General features: G+C 47.6%; 1 protein-coding gene across 5 annotated transcripts in view; it reads left to right on the forward strand.

The window, feature by feature from the left end:
• Positions 1-812: 812 nt before the first annotated feature.
• Positions 813-20,047, forward strand: part of Slc39a14 (solute carrier family 39 member 14) — a 47,845-nt gene continuing 28,610 nt past the window's right edge. The window contains exons 1-2 of one of the 5 annotated variants that reach the window (XM_076930775.1): positions 816-991; positions 10,619-10,765. The gene's annotated coding sequence lies outside the window, so the exon portion shown is untranslated. Of the gene's footprint in view, positions 992-10,618; positions 10,766-20,047 lie in introns of all 5 variants that reach the window. The other 4 variants (XM_034498204.2, XM_076930777.1, XM_076930776.1 and 1 more) reach the window with 4 other exon arrangements.

Genomic DNA, 20,047 nt, shown 5'->3' on the forward strand with positions numbered 1-20,047 from the left:
CGCTGTGCTAGAACTGAAACCCAGTCACTTCCTGGCTCCAGTGCTATTTGAGGTCCTTCCATGGGGCCCTCCCTGCCCCAGGTGACAGCAGGTTAAGCCATAGAGGAAATAATCCTAATAATATCCAGCTGAATAGGACAATTAGAGTTTAGTGGGTGGTTTATTTTTCTCAAGAATTTGCATATCCGAGGCTCGTTATCCAACACAATAGGCCCTTCCTACAGCGGAAGAGACTCCCGCCCAGGACAAACAAAACCTAAGGCTTGACCTGGCTCCTTAGGAATCTGATTATTGTGAGAAGGTGGTGCGAAAATCTGAAAAATGAATATAATCTTTTATTTGGATCCTTACAAGGCATTTTGATTCTTTTGGTTGGCTGGGGCAGGCAAAAGAAACGCAGCCTATGCGGCGTTCCATCCTGCTTACAGAAAGAACATTTTAGAATTGGAGAAAACAGAAAAGCCTCTTTAGATTCATCAACAGTGTTAAAAACACAAATGCCTGCCAAGCGAGGGGAACTCTCCCTCAGGAGTGACAAGGATGGAGGTCAGGCTATGAGAGTTTCCCACATAGAGGCTTGGAAGGGCAGATGGGAGGTTTCCAGAGAATAGCGGAGCCTGCTGGGCCTCCGTGAGTCAAGGATGGAATTCAAGAGGAAGGGTGGATGAAGCTGAGAGAGCTAGGATGCGAGCCCGGGATGCATAACGCCGGAGGACCAGGTTGGCCACGGTAGCTGGACGCTGCTAGCTGGCGGCCCCACGTGGCAGGCGGGGGGTGGGGGGGGAAGCGGGGCGGGGCAGCAGGCGGGGGCGGGCCCAGCGGTGACGCGCGGGGTATATGGCCGGGCATGCGCACGCGGCGGGGGCCGGACGTAGAGAGGGGGCGCGTGGCTGTCGGCGAGGACGCACCCACTCAGTAGCTGTGTCGCCGGCTGCCTGGGGGCCTGGATAGTGAGGCTGCGTGGGCCCGACTGCCGGCTGGAGGACTTCAGGTGAGGACCGACTGGGCGCACGCAGGATGAGAACTCGCGCGCCTCCGGGTTAGGGGGACGCCGGGTGGGGGTTGGAGACACCGGCACGCCGAGGACCCAGAGTCTATCGGGAGGCCGCGCACTCCCTGAGCCCAGTCCTGGTAGCACCTGATCGCTGTGCCACGGTGGCGAGGGGAAGGAGGTCATAGCGCTGTCCCTTCAGCTGCAGGGCCCGGGATGTGTGAGCCAGAGAAGGACGCAAGGGAGGTCGATAGCTGCGCGGAAAGGCTGAGATGAGCTTTCTAGAGCCCCGGGACACAGCGCAGAGGAAGCGGAGTAGATGGGCAGATCAGATGCTCTGTGGTGGCGGCTGCTCGTACGGGGCTCTGGTTCTTGCATTCCAGGAACCAGTGTGTCCTCCTCCCTGCCCCATGGCAGGCCACCCTCGGCTGAAGAGTGATGCCCGATTCTTCTGGTTGGGTTGGGCAGGAGTGGAGAACCGCAAGGGTGACATCGCGCTGAATTCTCCCCTGACTAACGGGCAGCAATGGCTCTTGAACTCTCTCTAGGTTGGAACTGACCAAATTAGGTGGTCTGGTTACCGGCTGCTCCCTCTTGGAGTTTTAAAGCTATAGCTAAAGTAGCCATCCAGATTCACCTTGAGATCCTGAGGTGGAGTCTGACCGGGAAAATTGCCTCTCTGGGTTGTGGGTTCAGCTTTAAGAATCTTCTGTCTCCCTGGGCTTAGTTTCTAAACGGATCGGCCAGTCCAAGTAGTTGGTGGCTTGTGTGTTCAAGAGGACTCTGAATTTGGTTTGGCGAGGGGTGGAGTTCTTTCCTGTGGCCTGAAGAGAAGGGTAGGGGCAGGAGCATCTTCTTGAAGTAACCTGGATCTGGAATTGTAGCATTAGTCCTTTTTACCCAGCTAGCCCCTGGTCATTGGGATAGACATATTTTCTGGGGGTATTGATAGAAACTGGCCCAGAGTGACTATCTGGTCACCGTTCTGGTTCAGGTTAGTACTGAGGCCAGCCTGAATTGTTTATCCAAAATATGTACAATTCCATAATCCTTACCTATTAAACAAATCTTAAACACTGAGGGGTTCCAACATGCCTCCTTGGCCAACCAGCCATAGGCATGTCCAGAATCACAACTTTCAACAACTAGAATTAAAAGCCATAGAGTTCCCTTTCTCTTGGTCACTCAGTTGAGCTCTGTGCTAGTGGTTCAAAGTCAGGAGGCCATATATGGGTCCTCTTTGTGTGACAGTTCTATCAGTGTGACTAGACACTGAACTGACCCAGGATATGGGTTCTTCCAGAAGGACCATGGCAGAACATTTCTTGCTGCTACACCTGGCATTTTGTTGCTCACCTGGACAGTGCAGAGGCAGATACAGGAATTAAAGAACCCAGAAACTTGCTAAGCAACTGACTTGAGAAGTGACAGAGCCTATATAACTTAACTGCCTTTCATGTAGACAAGAGGAGAGAAGGAGAATTAGAGAGAATTAGAATTAGAGAAGGAGAATTAGAGGCCCCTGGAGATCCCGAGCTCTTTCCAAACCCAGGGTTGACGCAGAAGGCCCAGGTCTCAGGTACAGTGCTTGGTTTGTGCCCCTCAATGGCCACTGTGGTGGGTGCAGGCAGGAGGCTTGCTCTGCCTTTCAGGCAGACAGTGGCAAGTGGGGAATGAAGTAACAACATAAGAGTCTCCTTGGGGTTGGAGTTGCTCAGAGAAGGGATCTCTGTCTGAGGTAAGGCACAGTGGCAGAGAACTCAGAGCTTCAGAGCCAGATGTCCAAATCCCAGCTCCATCACTCTCCAATAGCGAGTCTGTTCTCACTGACTGGTGGAACGTTGCGGTCATGTCTGGAATGTGGCTGACGCCTCGGTAGTGCCACCATTTTTGTGGGTTAGACTGAGAGGTTTAGAGTACCGGCTGCTCAAGTAGGCTGGTTGTAAGGACGGTCGGAACCCAGACATAAGGTAGATTGTCTCCTCCTTAGCAGGGTATAAAGTGTCCCTTTGTCCTCCTGCGAGAATGCCTTTCTGTGGCTGACCAGGGAATAGCTCACAGACCCATTGGGCAATCTTAGAGAAGATGGGTGTTTTTCTGCTTGAGTCTGGTTCTTCTGAGACTGTTCCTCCTCAAGGCTTAGTGATGGCCAGGAAGGACCCCATCTCCTCTCCATCTCCCACCCAGACTCCTGTTTGTGTAGGATACTTGTCAATCACAGGATGGGTCCTGGTTTCAAAGACTTCCTACTTCCTTCCTCTTTTCTTCCCTGCACCCCACATGTGCTCTTCCCCACACCCCACAACCCTACCAGTTGTATTCTCTCTGTTCCAGTTAATGCCCAAAGAAAGTAACACCTGCTATTTTGCAGAACCACAGGCTGCCTTGTTGTCTGGAGTGACTTTTAAAAATGAAAGATCCTAGATCCAGAGAGGTTAATTGGTGTCCTCAAGTCACATTGCTTGCTAATGTCAGAGATTTGTTGGGGAATACCAGAGAAGTCTCCCCTACCCTGCTTTTGGTGAATTTACTGATAGTCCTGTATTTTTCTTGGCACACTGGGAAGGGGGTCAATTATTGCTCAGCTGGGGTTGTTTGTCTGGGGGGAAGCCCTTTCATTTTCTTGCAGCCTCTGGAGGAAAGAGAGGGTTCAAAATGAACAGGGAAGGAGGAAAGGGTCATGACACACACACACACACCTCCCTTAGAGTTTAGGGCCTTTTCTGACTTCCAGGCTGGCGGCTGTCAGAATGCCAGGAGATAAGAAGTCCAGAGTCTGCTAACTCAGGACTGTTGCCAGCCAGGGCCTCATGCTTGTCCATCACAAGGACTCCAAACCCCAACTGCCATGGAGCCTCCAGAGGGCCCTTGGTCATCCAGACCAGCTGGGGAAGCAGAGCCCCCTACTGGACTTTCCAATTCTGTATCAGGCCAGAAGGCCTGGCAGGTATGGAATTCACCTGTCAGGGAAGCCCCCATGCCTAACCGTGGCAACCAGAGCTCTGAGTTCCTCAGGCCCTCTAACTTTCTGCCAAAGCAGGTCCAGAAGAGCCTAGAATTTGGTGGAATGAAGCGATACTCCTAAATTTATTATGGTTGACCACTAGGACGTCCAATTTTCACATAAAAAGATCCATTCAAAGTTGTCAATTAAGGGGTGAGGGGTTCTAGTCAGTATAGCTCAGTGTGGAGTGCTTTTGTAATTACCTACTTATTTCATAAAGAAGATGAGGGAGGAGGGAACGGTGCGCAGTGGTAGAACACGTGCCCAGCCTGTACTAGGTCCTGGGTTCCAGCCCTTGTTGCTGCAGGGTTTGTTTGTGTGTTTGTTTGTTGTGTTTTTAAATTACTTGATTTCTTTGTATGCATGTGTATGTCTATGGGCACATGTGCTTTGTGCACAAGTGAAGGCCACAGGGCAACCTACTCAGTCACCTCACTGGTTCAATAGAGAGTTTTAGGACTTTATTTTCTCCTAAGGGTTTGAATGTGTAACTTTCGAAAGGGGGGTAATTAGGGTGCTGTGGGATGGCTCAGTGGGTAAATGTGCTGTCGGGCTCAACATCGGAATTGGAGCCCCAGGACCCACATAGTGGAAGGAGAGGACCAATTCCCCAGAATTGTCCTTTGACTTGCCCTTGTGTGGACACAGGCACACAAACAAATAAATGTAAAAAGGTAATTTTAAAAAACCCTCTGTGTGTTTGTAATTGTTTCGGTCCACCTTCTCCTGTTACGCTAGGCTAACACTTTTGCCTCTGACGACATCATAACCACTTTGGGTTTAGTCCTCTGACTTAACTTGGGAAATGTCTATGAAAATCACAGCTGTTTATCACCCGCGCTCCCTTGTTTGTGGTGCTGGCGTCAGAGCCCAGGGGCTCGTGTACTCTGGGCCGTGTCCTGCCTGTGTGTTGCATTTCCAGCCCTCTTTATTGTCTTCGGGAAATCATTTTCACTGGGCTCTATGTATAGTCATGTGGCTCAAAGATCAGAACAGTCAAAAATGAAAGCATTGGTTGTCCCGTTCCCCTACAGTCCCTTTTTAAAGTAAATGTTCTCAGGCGGGGTTTCAGACATAGCCTCCAAGGTCCTAGTGGCTGTAGTAGTACCTGGCTATTCAGGCACCTGTGCTAGCAGCTGTTACTCTGTTACAGCTGTGTCATATTCCATAGGTAAAGTGCTGTTACTATGTTGCAGCTGTGAAGTATTCCATAGTAAAAGTGCTGTCGTCAATCTTTTACCTCTGTGTTAACCCTGTGCATTTGCCACTTTCCCGTTACACGTGGGGCTGCAATGAATAACTTTGCACAGGAGCAGCACTCCCAAAGCATGTAGAATAAGTTTTGTGAAGTGGAATTCCTATGCAAGTGGTTAAATACCTGCCTTTGCAAAGGTTAGATGTAGCCATCTAGTTAGTGTTCATTAAAACAAACAAACAAAAAACGACATTTACATACTGTATTTAGAATCCTATTCCTTTTAGGTGACCCCTAAATTGAGTCAGTAATTTTCTGGTTTTACTTTTGCCACTCGTATAGGTAATTCATTTTCATGCTTTAAAAATCTTAATGTTATGTGTATGAATAGGGTTTTTCCATGGATGTCTGTGCACCACCTTCATGCAGTGCTCACAGAGACCAGAAGAGGGTGTAGGGTTTCCCTAGAACTGGATTTATACTTGTGGGTGCCACAAGTATAGGCTTGTTGGCTATCATATCATCTCCCGTTAGGCTTCACTTTATTTACTTACTTCGAAGTTTGTTTTTATTTGTTTTTAAATTTATGAGTGTGCTTGTGTGGGAGTAGGTGGAGGCCAGAGGAGGGCATCAGCTTCTGCGAAGCCGGAGTTACAGGTCTTTTCTTTTCCTTCTGCGGCCTCATCTCATGCCTAGAATTTATATGTAGCCTGGACTGGCTTTGAACTTACAGTGATCCTCCTAAGTGCTGGGATTACAGGTGAGCCAGCACACCCAGCTGTTACTTTAAATTTAGGGTACTGACTTTAGTTGTACTTAGGAGTTGTAGAAATAGATTTCCTTGCTCTGGGGTCCATTTACCAAGGGCACGAACTCAGATATTGGCACAGCATCATAAGCTGTGAGCCTTTTTAATATGTCACAGTCCCTACTCTAATCCTGTTTCTCTGGGTCCAGGGTCCAGGGTCTGATGTGCTGCCCGCCTCATACTGAGTTTCTCCTTAGTGCCTCCTCCCATCTCTGACAGAGGTTCCCTGGTCTTTTCTAGGGTGTGATCTTGCATTTTGAGCAAGAATGTTGTCTAGGAATGGTGATTTGCCTTTTAGAGAATCATAATAAGCATTCATTGTGTGTGTGTGTGTGTGTGTGTGTGTGTGTATACACCACAGCTTGTAGAGGTCAGAGGACAGCTTCAGGGTTGTCCTGTCTTTCCACCCGTGCTTTTTTGTCTGTTTTTGTTTCTCCCTCTACCCTTGCTGCATACTCGGCATGCTGTCCTGCAAGCTTCTGGGAGATTCCCCTGTCTGCCTCCCATCCTATTGCAGGAGTGCTAGGATTACAGACGAATGTCTTCACACGTGGTATCCAAATCTTTTGAATCTTTTTGGGGCTCTGAAATTGAACTCAGAAGGTTGGCTTGCCGGCTTTTTTTTTTTTCTTTTTTTTTTTCTTGCTCAGTGATTTTGTTTGCCCTCCAGTGAGTTACCGGCTTTTTTTTTTTTTTTTTTTTTCCTTGCTCAGTGATTTTGTTTGCCCTCCAGTGAGTTACCATGACTCAGAGTCCCTGGGGAGGGACCCTCATGTATTTAGGCTTTCCTTTACCACCTAGGGAGAACAGAGGAGAGGTGGACCCAGGTTAGATCTTCCCAGGAAAAGTGCCTTCTGCTCTGTGGTCATCCCAGGCTGAGGCCCAGGACACTTGCACATAGAGCCATCAGCCCTTGTTCTGGGATTTAGACCATCAGGAAGCTGGAAGAAGTTCCTACCTACGGTGTTTGCCGATTCCTTAGTTAAATTGGTGTGTGGCACATCTCCTCACTAGATACTGCCTTCCGCTTTGTTACTGCAGCCAGTACAGTCCTGTTTCTCCGGGTACTGTGACCCGCCAACTGTAGCATCCATCTGTGGATCTTGTTTGCACAGTGGTTACTGTGTGTTTGCCTAATGATTCTGTTTCCATCCTGCTGCATTTATTAGTTGGGATTCTGCAAAATGGAAGAACTAACTCTTGTCTTGTGTCAGCTTTGATTCTATGGGGTAGGATCTCATGGTTGTCACTCATGACTCACCCCTCCCATTCCCCTCTGCCTTTGTGGTATGGTCCACTGAACAAGGGCTCCCATGTGTGAGGCAAATGTTCTCCCAATGAGAACATTTAGGGAGAGGCACCTATCCCTGCCCCTTTGAAGAGTTTCCTTGTCATCCTTTGTGCTCTTTTGGATAAGCCCCTGTCTTCTCCTCCCCCAGCAGTCATAAGATAACCCTTCATCTTACCACTTCCCTCCTCGACCCCTTCTAGAATTAGCCTGGTGAGAGACTAAGGTCTGTTTGCTAGATGTGTTATTACCCTTTTAGGAGACCGAGCAGGGAATGAGTAATGATACTTCTGTGTATGTGGTATGCTTTATTTTTTTTGTTTTGTTTTGTTTTTTTTTTTTTTTTTTTTTTGGTTTTTCGAGACAGGGTTTCTCTGTTTAGTCCTGGCTGTCCTGGAACTCACTCTGCAGACCAGGCTGGCCTCGAACTCAGAAATCCGCCTGCCTCTGCCTCCCAAGTGCTGGGATTAAAGGCGTGCACCACCACCGCCCGCCTGTGGTATGCTTTAGAAAAACCATGAGCAGGGTCTTAATGTGGCCAAGACTGGCCTTAACTTGCTATATGTAATTGAGGATGGCCTTGAATTTCTAATCTTGCTGGGATTACAGATGTGTGGTTTACTCAGCCCTGGGTTTTTGTTTTTGTTTTCTCTGTGTTGCCCTGGCTGTCCTGGAACTCAAGGTATAGACTAGGCTGGCCTCTAACTCACAAAACTCTGTATGCCTTTGCTTCCCCAGTGGTAGAACTAAAGGTGTTTGCCATCATGCCCAGCCTCTCAGCTCCGGATTTTAACCCACGACTTCGGACATGCGAGGCCAATACACTACAAACTGAGTTATGTCCCAGCCCCTCAGTTTATATTTTAATCCATGTCTACATTAATACTGAAAGGACTAGAATCAGCACAGGACACACCATAACTAAGTTCTCAGCACAATGGAGATTTGCCCCAGGGGACAAAGGACAGGAATAAGAAGCAAAGAACAGGAAGAAGGGAAAAGGAACAAGGGAGAGGAAGTGATATTGTCCCTGAGGGACAAAGGACTGCCTCTGCATAGGAGACAGCCGTGGACCCATAGGCAAATGGCAGTTATATAGGTAAAGGGGGAAGCCCTGTATTAGGATGGGACGATTAATTTTAATTGGGCATGTTAATTAGGGTAACCAAAGGGGGGCTTTTGATTGCTGGGCTTCAGTACTTTGAGAGCTGAGCCTTGGTAGTCAGCTTCAGGAGGAGGAAGAGGGCAAATAAGGGAATAGACTGGTGATTAGCTTTAGGAATATAATCTAACATTTTGGGGAGAGGGCTAAAGAACAGAACCCACCGGTGACATGTTTGCCATGCCCGGGCCTGCCAGAGCCCTTCAAATACCTCTTATTTCAACCTAACGCCATAAAGTCATTTTATTTTTAAGCCTTTCCCCTGTTATTTATAGCTTCCTTCTTCAACAGCAAAAAACTCTGACCGCTCATCATCGCTGGGTTGTAGGCTCTTTGCGGGCCACGCTTCTGTTGTCTGATGCCAACCTAAATACACACTTGTGTGTAGACTGTAGATGTGACTTCACTGAGCTCCTTTTTTAAAAAAATCATTTTTATATATTAAAATAATTAAAAATATATTTTTATATATTAAAATAATATTTTTTGTTTTTTGTTTTGAGACAGGGTTTCCTCTGTGTGGCCCTTGGCTGTCCTGGAACTCTCCCTGTAGACCAGGTTGGCCTCAAATACACAGAGATCCTCCCACCTCTGCCTCTCTAGTGATGGGATTAAAGGCAACTACCACCACCGCCCAGCCTCCACTGAACTTCTTGATGATAGAATCCAGAGGTAGAGGCTGGTGTCCCTGGCTAGCACGGGCATTTGTACCTACAGTGTCATCAGGATATAGAGAATAGCCACTGACATCATCCCTTTTAATGTATGTGCTCTTACACACCCCTGTGCAGAGCTCAGAGCACAACTGGCTAGAACCAGTTCCCGCCTTCCCTTGTGGGTTGTGAGGATGCAACTCAGGTGGTCAGGCTTGAGGCCAGTGCTCTTACCTGCTGAGCTGTCTCCCCATCTACATCTCTCTTCTGAGATGGGATCTCTGTTTAACCCAGGCTGGTCTCAGTCTTGTCCATCTTCCTGCCTCAGTGTCCCCAGTGCTGGCTTCGTAGGCCTGTGACACTGCCTGGCTTTGCACATGTTCCTAGAATGATAGCCTTGTTAACTTCATACCTTCAGTATTATTGCAACTCATAGAAAATACTGTACCCTGATGTTAAAAGGCCAGAGGGCCGCCTGTGTGACAGCTAATCAACAACACAGTCAGAAACTACTATTCTGAGTGTCCCCTGTCCCCTCTGCTCTAGTAGCCATGTTTGTGACATTGTCTGTAGGACGGGCTAATGGAGGTTCAACCAGGGTAGGGAGGAGCTCAGAGACCTGCTCAGCTTGGGTCTGCCGCCACCTGTGACTAGAACTTGCCATTCATACTTTGAGGAAATGAAAGTGTGTGATGTTATGTATGGAAACAGGTAGGCGTGTTAGTGTGACGCTATAGGTACTTGAAACAACCCGTTTTGTGATTACCCGTTCCTGTTGGCCCGTCTGGCTTCTTTGCTGAGGGTCCTGCAAAGCTAAAAATCAAAGCGCCAACCACAGTTCTTTTCTGGAAGGGTGGCTTGCAAGGTTGGGGAGAAGTCAGCTCTCTGTTGATGTAGGATGGATTTTCCCCCTCCACTGGTTGCTAGCCAGGGACCACATTCAGTTCCTAGAAAACCCTCTCTCCCTATTTCCTAATATCTCTTGTTTTTTGTTTCTGGGACAGGATCTCATGTATCATAGGTGGGCCTCAAACCTTGAACTTCAGATTCTTCTTCCTCCACCACCATTGGTGGGATTACAGGCAGGTGCCCCCACACAGATTGTGTTCAGGATTGAAGCCAGGGCTTTGTTTATCTTAGGCAAGCACTCTACCAGTGTAGGCACATGCCCAGCTCCCTCTCTTCCCTTTCGATTTTTAAGGCAGGGTCTCCTGTTACCTGAGCTGGCCTTGCACTCACTGTGTGGCTGAGGGTGACCTTGAACTCCTGATTCTCTTACCTCCCCCTGCTTTGTGCTGGCCAGTGCCTCCACTAGTCTTGCTATCTGTCTGTCAGCCACCAGCTGCAGCCTCCCTCTCTTCAGGAGGTATGGCACGCGAGTGCCATCTCAGTTACAGGTGCTGCCCACAGAGAAAGCAAGGGTCACAGGAGTCGTCTTAGAACTATAAACATGACTAAACTGGTCCCGCCTTGATGCCAGCACCAGAGTATTTACCTAGTGATCATTTTCCTGACAGGTTGCCGGAGATTGCTGGTTTCAAACAACCGCAGTGTTCTCTGTAGTTCCAGGGGCCAGAAGCCTGAAATCAAGTGTGGGTGGGGCTCAGTTCCAACAGCTCTTCTGGTTAAAGACTCCTTCCTGCCATTTTCAGCTTCAGGTCCAGGTAGGGGACTGTGAGGGAGTGGTGGGGAGGGCTTTTGGTACTTCCTGGCTTGTGGCTGCATGACTCTAGCCTCCATTTCTGTCCTCATACTACCTTAATTCTGTGTGTGTTTGTCCCCATCTCCTGTCCTTTCTCTGATAAAGACGAGAGCCATTGGATTTAGGGCCTGTCCAGAATTCCAGGATGCTTTTCCTCTTAAGATCCTTGCCTGACTTCATCAGCAGAGGCCCCATTTCCTACTCAGATCACATCCTGAGGTTTCAGATGGAGATGATTTGTGGGTACCATTCAGGTTATACAGAGAGACAGCCTGTGTCGCATCTGGCTCATGGACCAATGAACAAGAGGAGGGAGGAGGATACTGCTCTTCACCCCTGTGACAGAAAGCAGGCCTGGATGCTCTGGCTCAGAGCCAACGCTAGGCTCCCTGCCGCCTGACCAGCGTTACAGATCTGAGAGTCCCTGTGGACCTACCTGATATTCCTGATCAGATGCGCTGCAGCACCGCAGTACTGAGTACAGAGGACTCCCAGGCACGGGTGTCCCTGCAGGAAGTGCAGGGTTGGGGCTGAAAGACCACTTGAGTGCTCCAGCTCTGAGCTGGACCTCCAGACCCTCTTTATTTCTCTTGTCCACATCACTCTGTCTAACTAACATTTATTGAGGGGTTTCTGCATAGCAGGTCCTGTATTTCTATTCCGTATCTCACTTTTCTCAGCTACTCTGAGGGAGGGATGGTTACAGCCCTTGATTTTCTCTGTAAGGTAACTAAGTCCCATTGGCTTGACTTAGGTCCTTGAAGCTGATAATGTGGGGTCAGGGGTCAGGCTGAGGTCTGTGTGGCTCAGAGCGCTCTTAGCTCTTACTTTTATTTAGCATTATTTTATATGTGTATGTATCATAGGAGTGCATTTGCCACAGCACATGTATGGAGATCAGAGAACATTTTTGTGGAGGATGGTCCCTCCATTTACCCATTTAAGTGGGTTCCAGGGATTGGACTCAGGTCACCGGGCTTGTCACAGGCACTATTACCCACTGAGCCATCTTGCTGGCCCAGAGTCACCTATAACTCCTCACCTTTGTATACATGTTGTTACACCGGTTACCTTCATATTAACAGTCCTTTCTGTTGCACACTTAGATTGCTTTTATTTGGTAGGTTGTGATTTGTTGTCTGTTTGGGGGGTGGTACCAGGGATTGAATCTAAGGCCTTAGTAAGCGAGATCCTATCTCAAAATAAAACTTTAGAAAAGAGTGGGTGGTACTTGCCTTTAATCCAGGAGGCAGGTGGATCTCCATGCGTTTGAGGCCAGTCTAGCTTACATAGTGAGTTGGGGTCGGGGAGGAGCTAAGGAGCTGATGAGATGGCTCAGGAGGGAAATGACATCAAGTCTGATGACTTGAGCTTGGTTTCCAGGTCCCTGCGCCTCCGGATGCCTGAACTTCACATTGAGCTTTAGAGAGGAAGATATGTGCTTTAGAATAAAGAAATTACAGAAAATATGCTTTAGCAATATTGGGCTAACCAGCTAATTATTTAGAAAAACAAAATTAGATTTTCTTAGGCCAAAGTAAATTCTAGGTGGATTGAAGATTAAAGTTTTTAAATGCAAGAAATTCAAATTTCTCTGTAACTACAGAGTACAAAGTCTTTGTTGTTGTTTCTTCCTTTCATCAGTCTCTCTGTAGCCCTGTTAGCCTGAAACTTGCTATGTAGATTGGGCTAGCCTTGACTCCTTGGAGAGCCTCATGCTGTCTGTTCCAAGTGCTGAAGCTGCAGATATGTACCCCCATGCCTGGCTTAGGGAAAGTGAACCTCATGCCTGGCTTGGGCAAGTTTTTTTTTTCTTATCATGCTAGTAAAAGCAGAAACTTTAAGGGAAATTGGCTTCTGTTTGAAAATTGTGTCACCAGAGCTGGAAAAATGGCTCAGGCTCAGTGAGTAAAAGCACCGTCTGCTTTTGCAGAGGACCTGGGTTTGATTCCCAGCACCCTCATGGTGGCTCACAACTGCTTGCAGCTCCATTTCCCACAGATATAGTACCCTCCGTGGGCTGCTGCATGAACATGGTGCACATGAACTCATACAAGTACATACACACTAATACACATGAAAACAAATACATAAAAAAGAAAAGAGAGAATATTATATCATCAGGACCAGTTGAGTAAAATTAAAAAGGAAATAATTAGGAAAACATTTAAACATGCGACCAAAGATTAGTATATACAATAAAGTCTTTACCCCTGTCCTGGAATAAAGGCACAGAGTCTTTAAACACCAAGGTGGTGTGTGTATGCGCGTGCGTGTGTGCGTGTCCGTGGGTGTGTGTGTAGGTGGTATGTGCATTTGAGTGCCTATAGATGCTAGCAGAGGGTGCCAGATCCCCTGGGGATGGAGTTGCAGATAGTTGTGAGCCACTCAGTACGAATGCTGGCAACCAAACACAAATCCTGGAAAAGTAGCAAAAGAGCTAGCCCCTGAGCCATTCCTCAGCCTCAGCAATGGACTCCTAAATAAATCACCAAGAAAAAGATGTGTGTGTTTAAGGACAAATGAGGAGAGGCAAGTAGCAGGCAACTGGGAAAAACAAAAATACAACAGTTTGCAAACTTAAAAAAAAACAAATTATCAAATAAAATGCACGGCCATTGAGTGAGTGGGTGGAGGTGTAACCCAGGTTGGATCCCTGGAACACACAAGGTTGAGGGAGAGGACCGGCTCCCATGTGCGCCCTGGCACACAGATGCACACACAATTATACATAAAAATAAATAAATGCAAAAATGCAAAAGGCTGCAAATCCACATACACAGTAGTGCGCTTGCCTTGCGTTTTGTGAAGCCACGAGCCTGTCAATGCTAGGAGATGGATACCCAAGGCCTGGGCCTGTGAGACGTTTGAATAAGTGTGACTTAACCCTCATCCAAAATTTGTTTCTGGTGCAGGCGTGTAAGCCCATCAGTTTTGCAGCAGAGGCAGGGTGATCTTACATTTGAGGTCAGTCTGGGCAACTTAATGAAACACTGCCTTTTTGTTTGTTTGTTTGTTTTGAGATTTTTTTTTTTTTTTAATTAAAATGAGGGACTGGAGAGATGGTTGAGCAGTTAAGAGCATTGGCTGCTCTTCCAGACGACCCAGTTTCGATTTCCAGCAAACACATGGCAGCTCACAGCTGCCCGTAACTCCAGTTCCAGGGGACCCAACACCCTCCCACGGACATACATGTAGCCAAAACACCAATGCACATAAAAAATAAATTAATTAAAAAATATTTTAGTGGGGGTAGCATAAGCCTTTAATTCCAGAAGCAGAGGCAGGCAGATCTCTGTGAGTTTGAGGCCAGCCTGATCTATAGAGTAAGTTCCAGGCCAGCCAGGGCTACATGGTACAACCCAGCCTTGAAAAACCAAAAATTAATTAGTAAATAAATAAAAAGAGGGCTGAGAGCATAATATAGTAAGTAGTTAGTGTTTGCCTGACATGAACAAATCATAGGTTCAATCCTTGTTACCAAACTAAAGTAAAATAATTAAAAAATAAAAATTAATATCTACTGGTTAAGTGTAGCCTATGCTAACTTGTTCCTGGATCTCATTCCTGATCCAGGACCCAGTCTAGAAGTCCCTTTTTTGTCTGTTATGGTTGTGTCCACGTGTATTGCTGGAGGTGGGGTTGCAAGGGCTGCCAGCTCTTTTACTGTGGATGAAGAGCCGCCATTAGGGACATCCTAGCCAGCGGTGGTTCTTATTTTATTTTATTTTTATTTTTTATTTTATTTTTTTAACTGGAAGCCCAAGTGGTCTGCCAGTAGAGAAGAACCTTGAACTATGGGTGCTTTCTCTGTTCTTTCCTGGAAGTCAGAGGGTTCCCTTGCCAGCCCATAGAGACTCTTGTTTTCCTAGACCACAAGCTTGGGGAGCTAGTTGCAGCTCTGGTGGCCTGCGGGGAGGCTGGCTGTGTTCCCTGAAGATTGGTCCCATGCTCTGTCATCCCTGGCCTATAGGACGTCTCTAGCCTTTGGGTATTCCAATGCTACTTCCCCAGTGTTGGGACACTTTACATGTGACAGGCTGGGCAAGTTCTCAGTATACCAGGTCTCTGGAAGGTTTCCAGGGCAGCAAGCCATGACTATTCCAATCCCATTTCCCAGAAAGGTGCAAAAAGTACAGTCACCCCACTCCCCCAGACCCGGGCAGCTAACCAAAATGCCCCACAGGACAGCCTGTCCATCCCTGGGAACAAAGTTCCCATGTTTCTGTTTCTGCACCCCTTTCCCCCGCCCCCTTTCCCCCTCCTGACATCCAGCAGACCCAGGACAGAGACCTTGACCTGTTGGTGAGCCGCCTTCTCTGTGTGCTTGGCTATGACCTTGATTGTTGTCCACTCCCTCTTCCGGGTAGCCACTCTAGTCCCTCCCCCAGCAGTGTTGTGCAGTTGGCACATTGATGGAGGGAGGTTGTGTGCATAATGGGAGCAAATCTCAGAGTTTCCATGAGCAGCTGTTTGTAGAGACAGCCTGTACTTGTGGGGTTCCCCTTTACTTCCCCTACCACAGGGGGAAAGTGGGTGAAATGTTCTTTTTGATGAGATTATCAGATAGCTGCCACTCTGGGCACTTTCTTCTCAGGAATGTGCCCTCCTCTTGTTTTGTTTTGTGGTTTTGACGCAGAGTGTTACTATGTAGCCCTGGCTGTCCTGGAACTCACTATGTAGACCAGGCTGACCTCAGACTCATAGAGGTCCACTCACTTCTGCCTCCCAAGTGCATAACAGCATATGCCATTATAACCAGCTGACACAGTGGCTGTTAGAGCCCAGCAAAGGGTTAGAATTTCATTTTAGTTTTGGAGAAAGAACATTAAATGGGTTAAAGCTAAGAACACTATATCAGTCTAGTGAAGTAGCACTTTGATCAAATGTTGAATTAATGTTTGTATGTATCTGTTATACTATTACACTAAAGAAAGGACTCAAGCTTGAGAGATGGCTCAGCAGTTAAGAGCACTGGCTGCTCTTCCAGAGGACCTGGGTTCAATTCCCAGAAACCACATGGCAGCTCACAACTGTCTGTAACTCCAGTTCTAGGGGATCCAACTTCCTCAGACAGACAGACATGTAGGCCAAACACCAAATGTACATAAGAAGAAATAAATTTTTGAGAGAGAGAGAGAGAGAGAGAGAGAGAGAGAGAGAGAGAGAGAACGAACACTCGATAGCTGGGTAGCTGTGGAGTGGCAGGCCTGGTCAGAGATTTTTCAGTAACTAACATGTCAACATCTCTTCTCAAATTCCTCCTGCTCCTTTGGCGTTACTAGGAAAACTTAGCTGGGTTCTTGGCCCCAGAAGTTTCCTGTGCAGTGTTCCAGATTCAGACAAGTTCTCCAGGTCTTCCTGGGAGGGTCTTTTACAAATAAGCGTCACATGTTGTTAAAAAGCTCCCTGTGTTCACTCTGTCACACCCAGTTCCATCCTAAAAATCTCCTGAAGGTTTTCTACCTACCTTCTGGCTCAGGGGCCTTTGGGTTGTCCACAGGCTTTTGGATGAGATGAATGGTGCTTCTATAACCAATTGTGTGTTGTACATATGTGCACTGTCCTATGTATTTGCACATACCTATGTATGGAGGTCAGAGGACAGCCTGGCTGTTACCAGGTGGTGCCCACTTTTTTTTTTGAAATGATTTTATTTATTTTTAATTATCTGTACATTGTGTATGTAAGTGTGAGTGTAGGTCCTGTGGAGGCCAAAAGAGGGTGCTAGACACCCTGGAGCTGGAGTGATGAGCAGTTTTCATCCTGTCAATTCTGTTCCTCTGCAAAGAAGTATACACTCCTAACCATCAGGATATTTCTCCAGACTTACACATTTTCTTTTTCAGAAGGGATTGCTCAAGTAGTCTAGGCTTGGTGGCCAGTGAGCCTGAGGGATCCACCTGTCTCCTCTATAGCACATACCTCCACACCCAACTTCTTTTTCCTCTTGTTCTGGTTATTGAATTCAGGTTTTAACACTTTCAAGGCAAACATTTACCACCTAGGCTATCTCTCCAGCATCTAGAACTATCTTAATGTCCATTTCTTTCATATCTGTGTCTGAAAATTATCCAAATTGGAGCTAGGGTTAGAGTAAGCCTTTAAGTCTGACTAGAATGTTGATCCTTTTAAAATAGGCAGGCAGTTTGTGAGAGGCTGGGGAGGGAGGGAAAATACATGTAAAAAATAGCCGCCCTGCTTGGGAACTCACTTTTGCACATATTGCCTGGAGATGGCAGTGTGTCAGCAGGTTTGCCCCTGTGGCCTTGATCTGTATGGCACATGCTGATCTGTGGCTCTGTGTGGGATGAGCCAGAGCCTGCTTGGCTTCCCTGTGGAATCCATCTGTGCTTGAACTTCTCAACTTCTCTGCAGAGTTCTGACCGGGACTGAGATGCGTAATGGGAAGATGCCGGGGCCTTCATCATCTCCCTTGCCCATTTCAACACAGGGAACTTCTAGAAGATGTTCCTGTGCCGATTCTCTTGCCCCTCATAACCTATCCAATGCTTCCACAGTGAAGTCCCTGGGCATTACAGAAATGCCTAGGGAGGGAGAGGTTATGTTAGAAGGCCCCGCCCCACCAAACAATCAAGGCAGTTAACCTGAAATAAAAGCCTGCCAGAGTGACACTGAGACAAAGAGGAAGGAAAGAATGGGTGTGGGTGGGGTGAGGCAGTGCTGGGGAGAACTGGAATGGAATAGAAACACATTTCTGCAGGACCTCCGTATTCCTCTCCTGGATTCTCCTCACCTTAGAGGTAGGGTGAGCATGTACATGCTAGCTTTCCCCTAGCTCCATCACACTTTCGAGTCCAGAGTGGTGGGGATAAGAAGGTGCAAGGGTGAAGTGGGTGATGGTGGTGGCGGCGGTGTGCGTGCGTGATATTCTACATGGAGACCAGAGCCCAGGAAAGAACAATGAAGGTGGAAGGCAGTCTAGACCCTAAAGGGAGAGTGCACAGGCTTATAGAGGAAGCCAGGCAGGGAAGTGAGGAGGGAGAGACCTGGTGGCTAAGGCTGAGTAGGCTGAGTTGGGACCTTAGGAAGTAAGATGCTCTGGTTTGTGGTTACACAGTGAGGAGGCAGAGGATGTGGGAAAGCCTTGCATCTTAGAAACCAGTGACTCACTGACTGACTATATAGTCTTGGTCGAAGAGCATGCTGTGTAAGAGGAGAAGATTTAGGATTAGTGTCATTTCTCTCTGACTGTCTGCCTCTCTCTCTCTCTCTCTCTGTCTCTGTCTCTCTCTCTCTCTCTCTCTCTGCTGCCTGCTTCCCCAACTTGGAAATAGTTTTTTTTTTTCTTTTTTTACTTTTTTTTAGTAACCCTCTCTTTCATGAGTATAGGGTATCTAGGTGCTGTGCAGCAAGCAGGGACCCGTCAGGAAGGTTTGGAAACAGAGTGGCAAGCCTCAGGCTTTAATGTGCAGGAACCTTGCCGGAGCCCCCAAGTAAAACCCACATTCCTGGACCAACCTGGCTTCTGGTTTGCCTGGAGGTGCAGATAATTCACCCTTCTGGCAGGTTCTCAGGTGATTGCACACTTAAAGAATGACTTCCTTCAAACAATGACCTATGCCAGGGTGTCTCATGGAGACTGGACAGCTAGAGCCTTTGAGTAGGTCTTGGACTTGAACTGGCTTGCAAGAGTACTGGAGGGGCTTGGGGAGAGGGCGGGCTGGGGCACATAGTCTTGGCCATTCACCAAGCAGTGCAGCCAAAGGCCCTTGGGGTGTGTTTTACTGCAGAGCTGGAACTGCACATTTCTGAAATTATCTGCCTGCCACAGCAAGAACGTTGAGTTGAGTGGACGAGTCTTAGCCTGAATTTTGGGGGTGGTCTCTTTTCTAATTCTGCTTGCAGAATTCTGTGGTCTGCATAATCCAGCCTGGGTTGCTGTTAAATCTGGGTCCAACACAAAGAACTCTTGCCCTTAAGACCAAACTGTTTCTCTGTTTTCTCTTGGATGTCTGTGAGAGCCTGCTGTTTAATCTCCTGCTCCTCTTCTGCCTGCTTCCTGGCCCATTCTCTATGAGGCAGCCAAGAATGTAAATGCCAGGCCTAGTAGCTCATGCCTGTACTCCCAGCTCTTTGGTAGTTGGGGCAGGAGGATTGCCAGGAGTTTTAGGTTGGCCTAGGCTACATAGCGAGTTTCAAACCAAGCTGGACTATAGCGTGAGACTGCAAACAAACAAGCAAGCAAACACACAAACAGAAATAGGTACAGGGGATAACTTGATGGCGGCATACTTGTCTAGCATGCTTGAGGCTGGGTTTGATTTTCAACACAGCTGAACCATATGTTTTCTTGAATCCTTCAAGGCCTGTATTTATAGCCTATAATCCTATCCCCTGTGTGACCTCTTGTGTATCTTAGCCACGTGGACTTCAAGTAGATGTTCCATCTCCACTAGTTCCTAATAAGTATGCCTACAACTTTATAGAGTGCTCCATCTCCCTCCCCGCCCCCGCCAGCTTATTTTTACATGTTCTGGGGGTCTGAACTTCCCTTTAGGGGAGCAGCTCTCTTGGCCACCTCTGACACCAAGTTGATTGTTCTGTGCTGTTTTTCAACATTTGTCTGTGGTGGGGAGCACACGTTAACTTGTTCCCTGATGTCTGTTAATGTAATTGGTAGCTTACTCCTAGTGTTCTGTCCTGCGTATAATGCTCTTCAGAGAAACAAAAATATACATTCCTGGGGCTGGAGAGATGCCTCTGTGTTAACAGCACCAACCGCTCCTTCAGAGGACCTGGGTCCCATTCACAGCACCTACACGGTGGCTCGCAGCCCATCTGTATCTTCAGTCCCACAGCATCAGATGCCCTCTTTTAGCCTCTGCAGGCACTGTGTGCACATGGTACACACATATTCATACACATATAAACACACACACACACACACACACACACACACACGTCCCAGAAGTGTAGCTTATTGGTAGCCTCCCCTCCTCCACTTCTCAGCAGCATCTCAGTACTAACTCCCAGAGAGCATCTGTCTTCCGAGGCCCTTTGATTCACTTTTTCCACAGCTCAATGACTCTCTGGTTCTCTCTGTGGTACCACATAAGTACTATGAGTGCATGCTACAAGAGTGTCTCTCTGTGGTCCTCATGCCAGAGTGCTAACATGCATGAAGCTCTAGGTTAGGGCTTAGGCATTGCACAAGAAAACAGACTGTACTCTTGACATCCTGTGCTGCTCAGATTCCCAATGTGACTCAGACTGTGCCAGT

The sequence above is a fragment of the Arvicanthis niloticus genome, chromosome 3 (assembly GCF_011762505.2).
Source record: "Arvicanthis niloticus isolate mArvNil1 chromosome 3, mArvNil1.pat.X, whole genome shotgun sequence".
Taxonomy (NCBI): Eukaryota; Metazoa; Chordata; class Mammalia; order Rodentia; family Muridae; genus Arvicanthis; species Arvicanthis niloticus.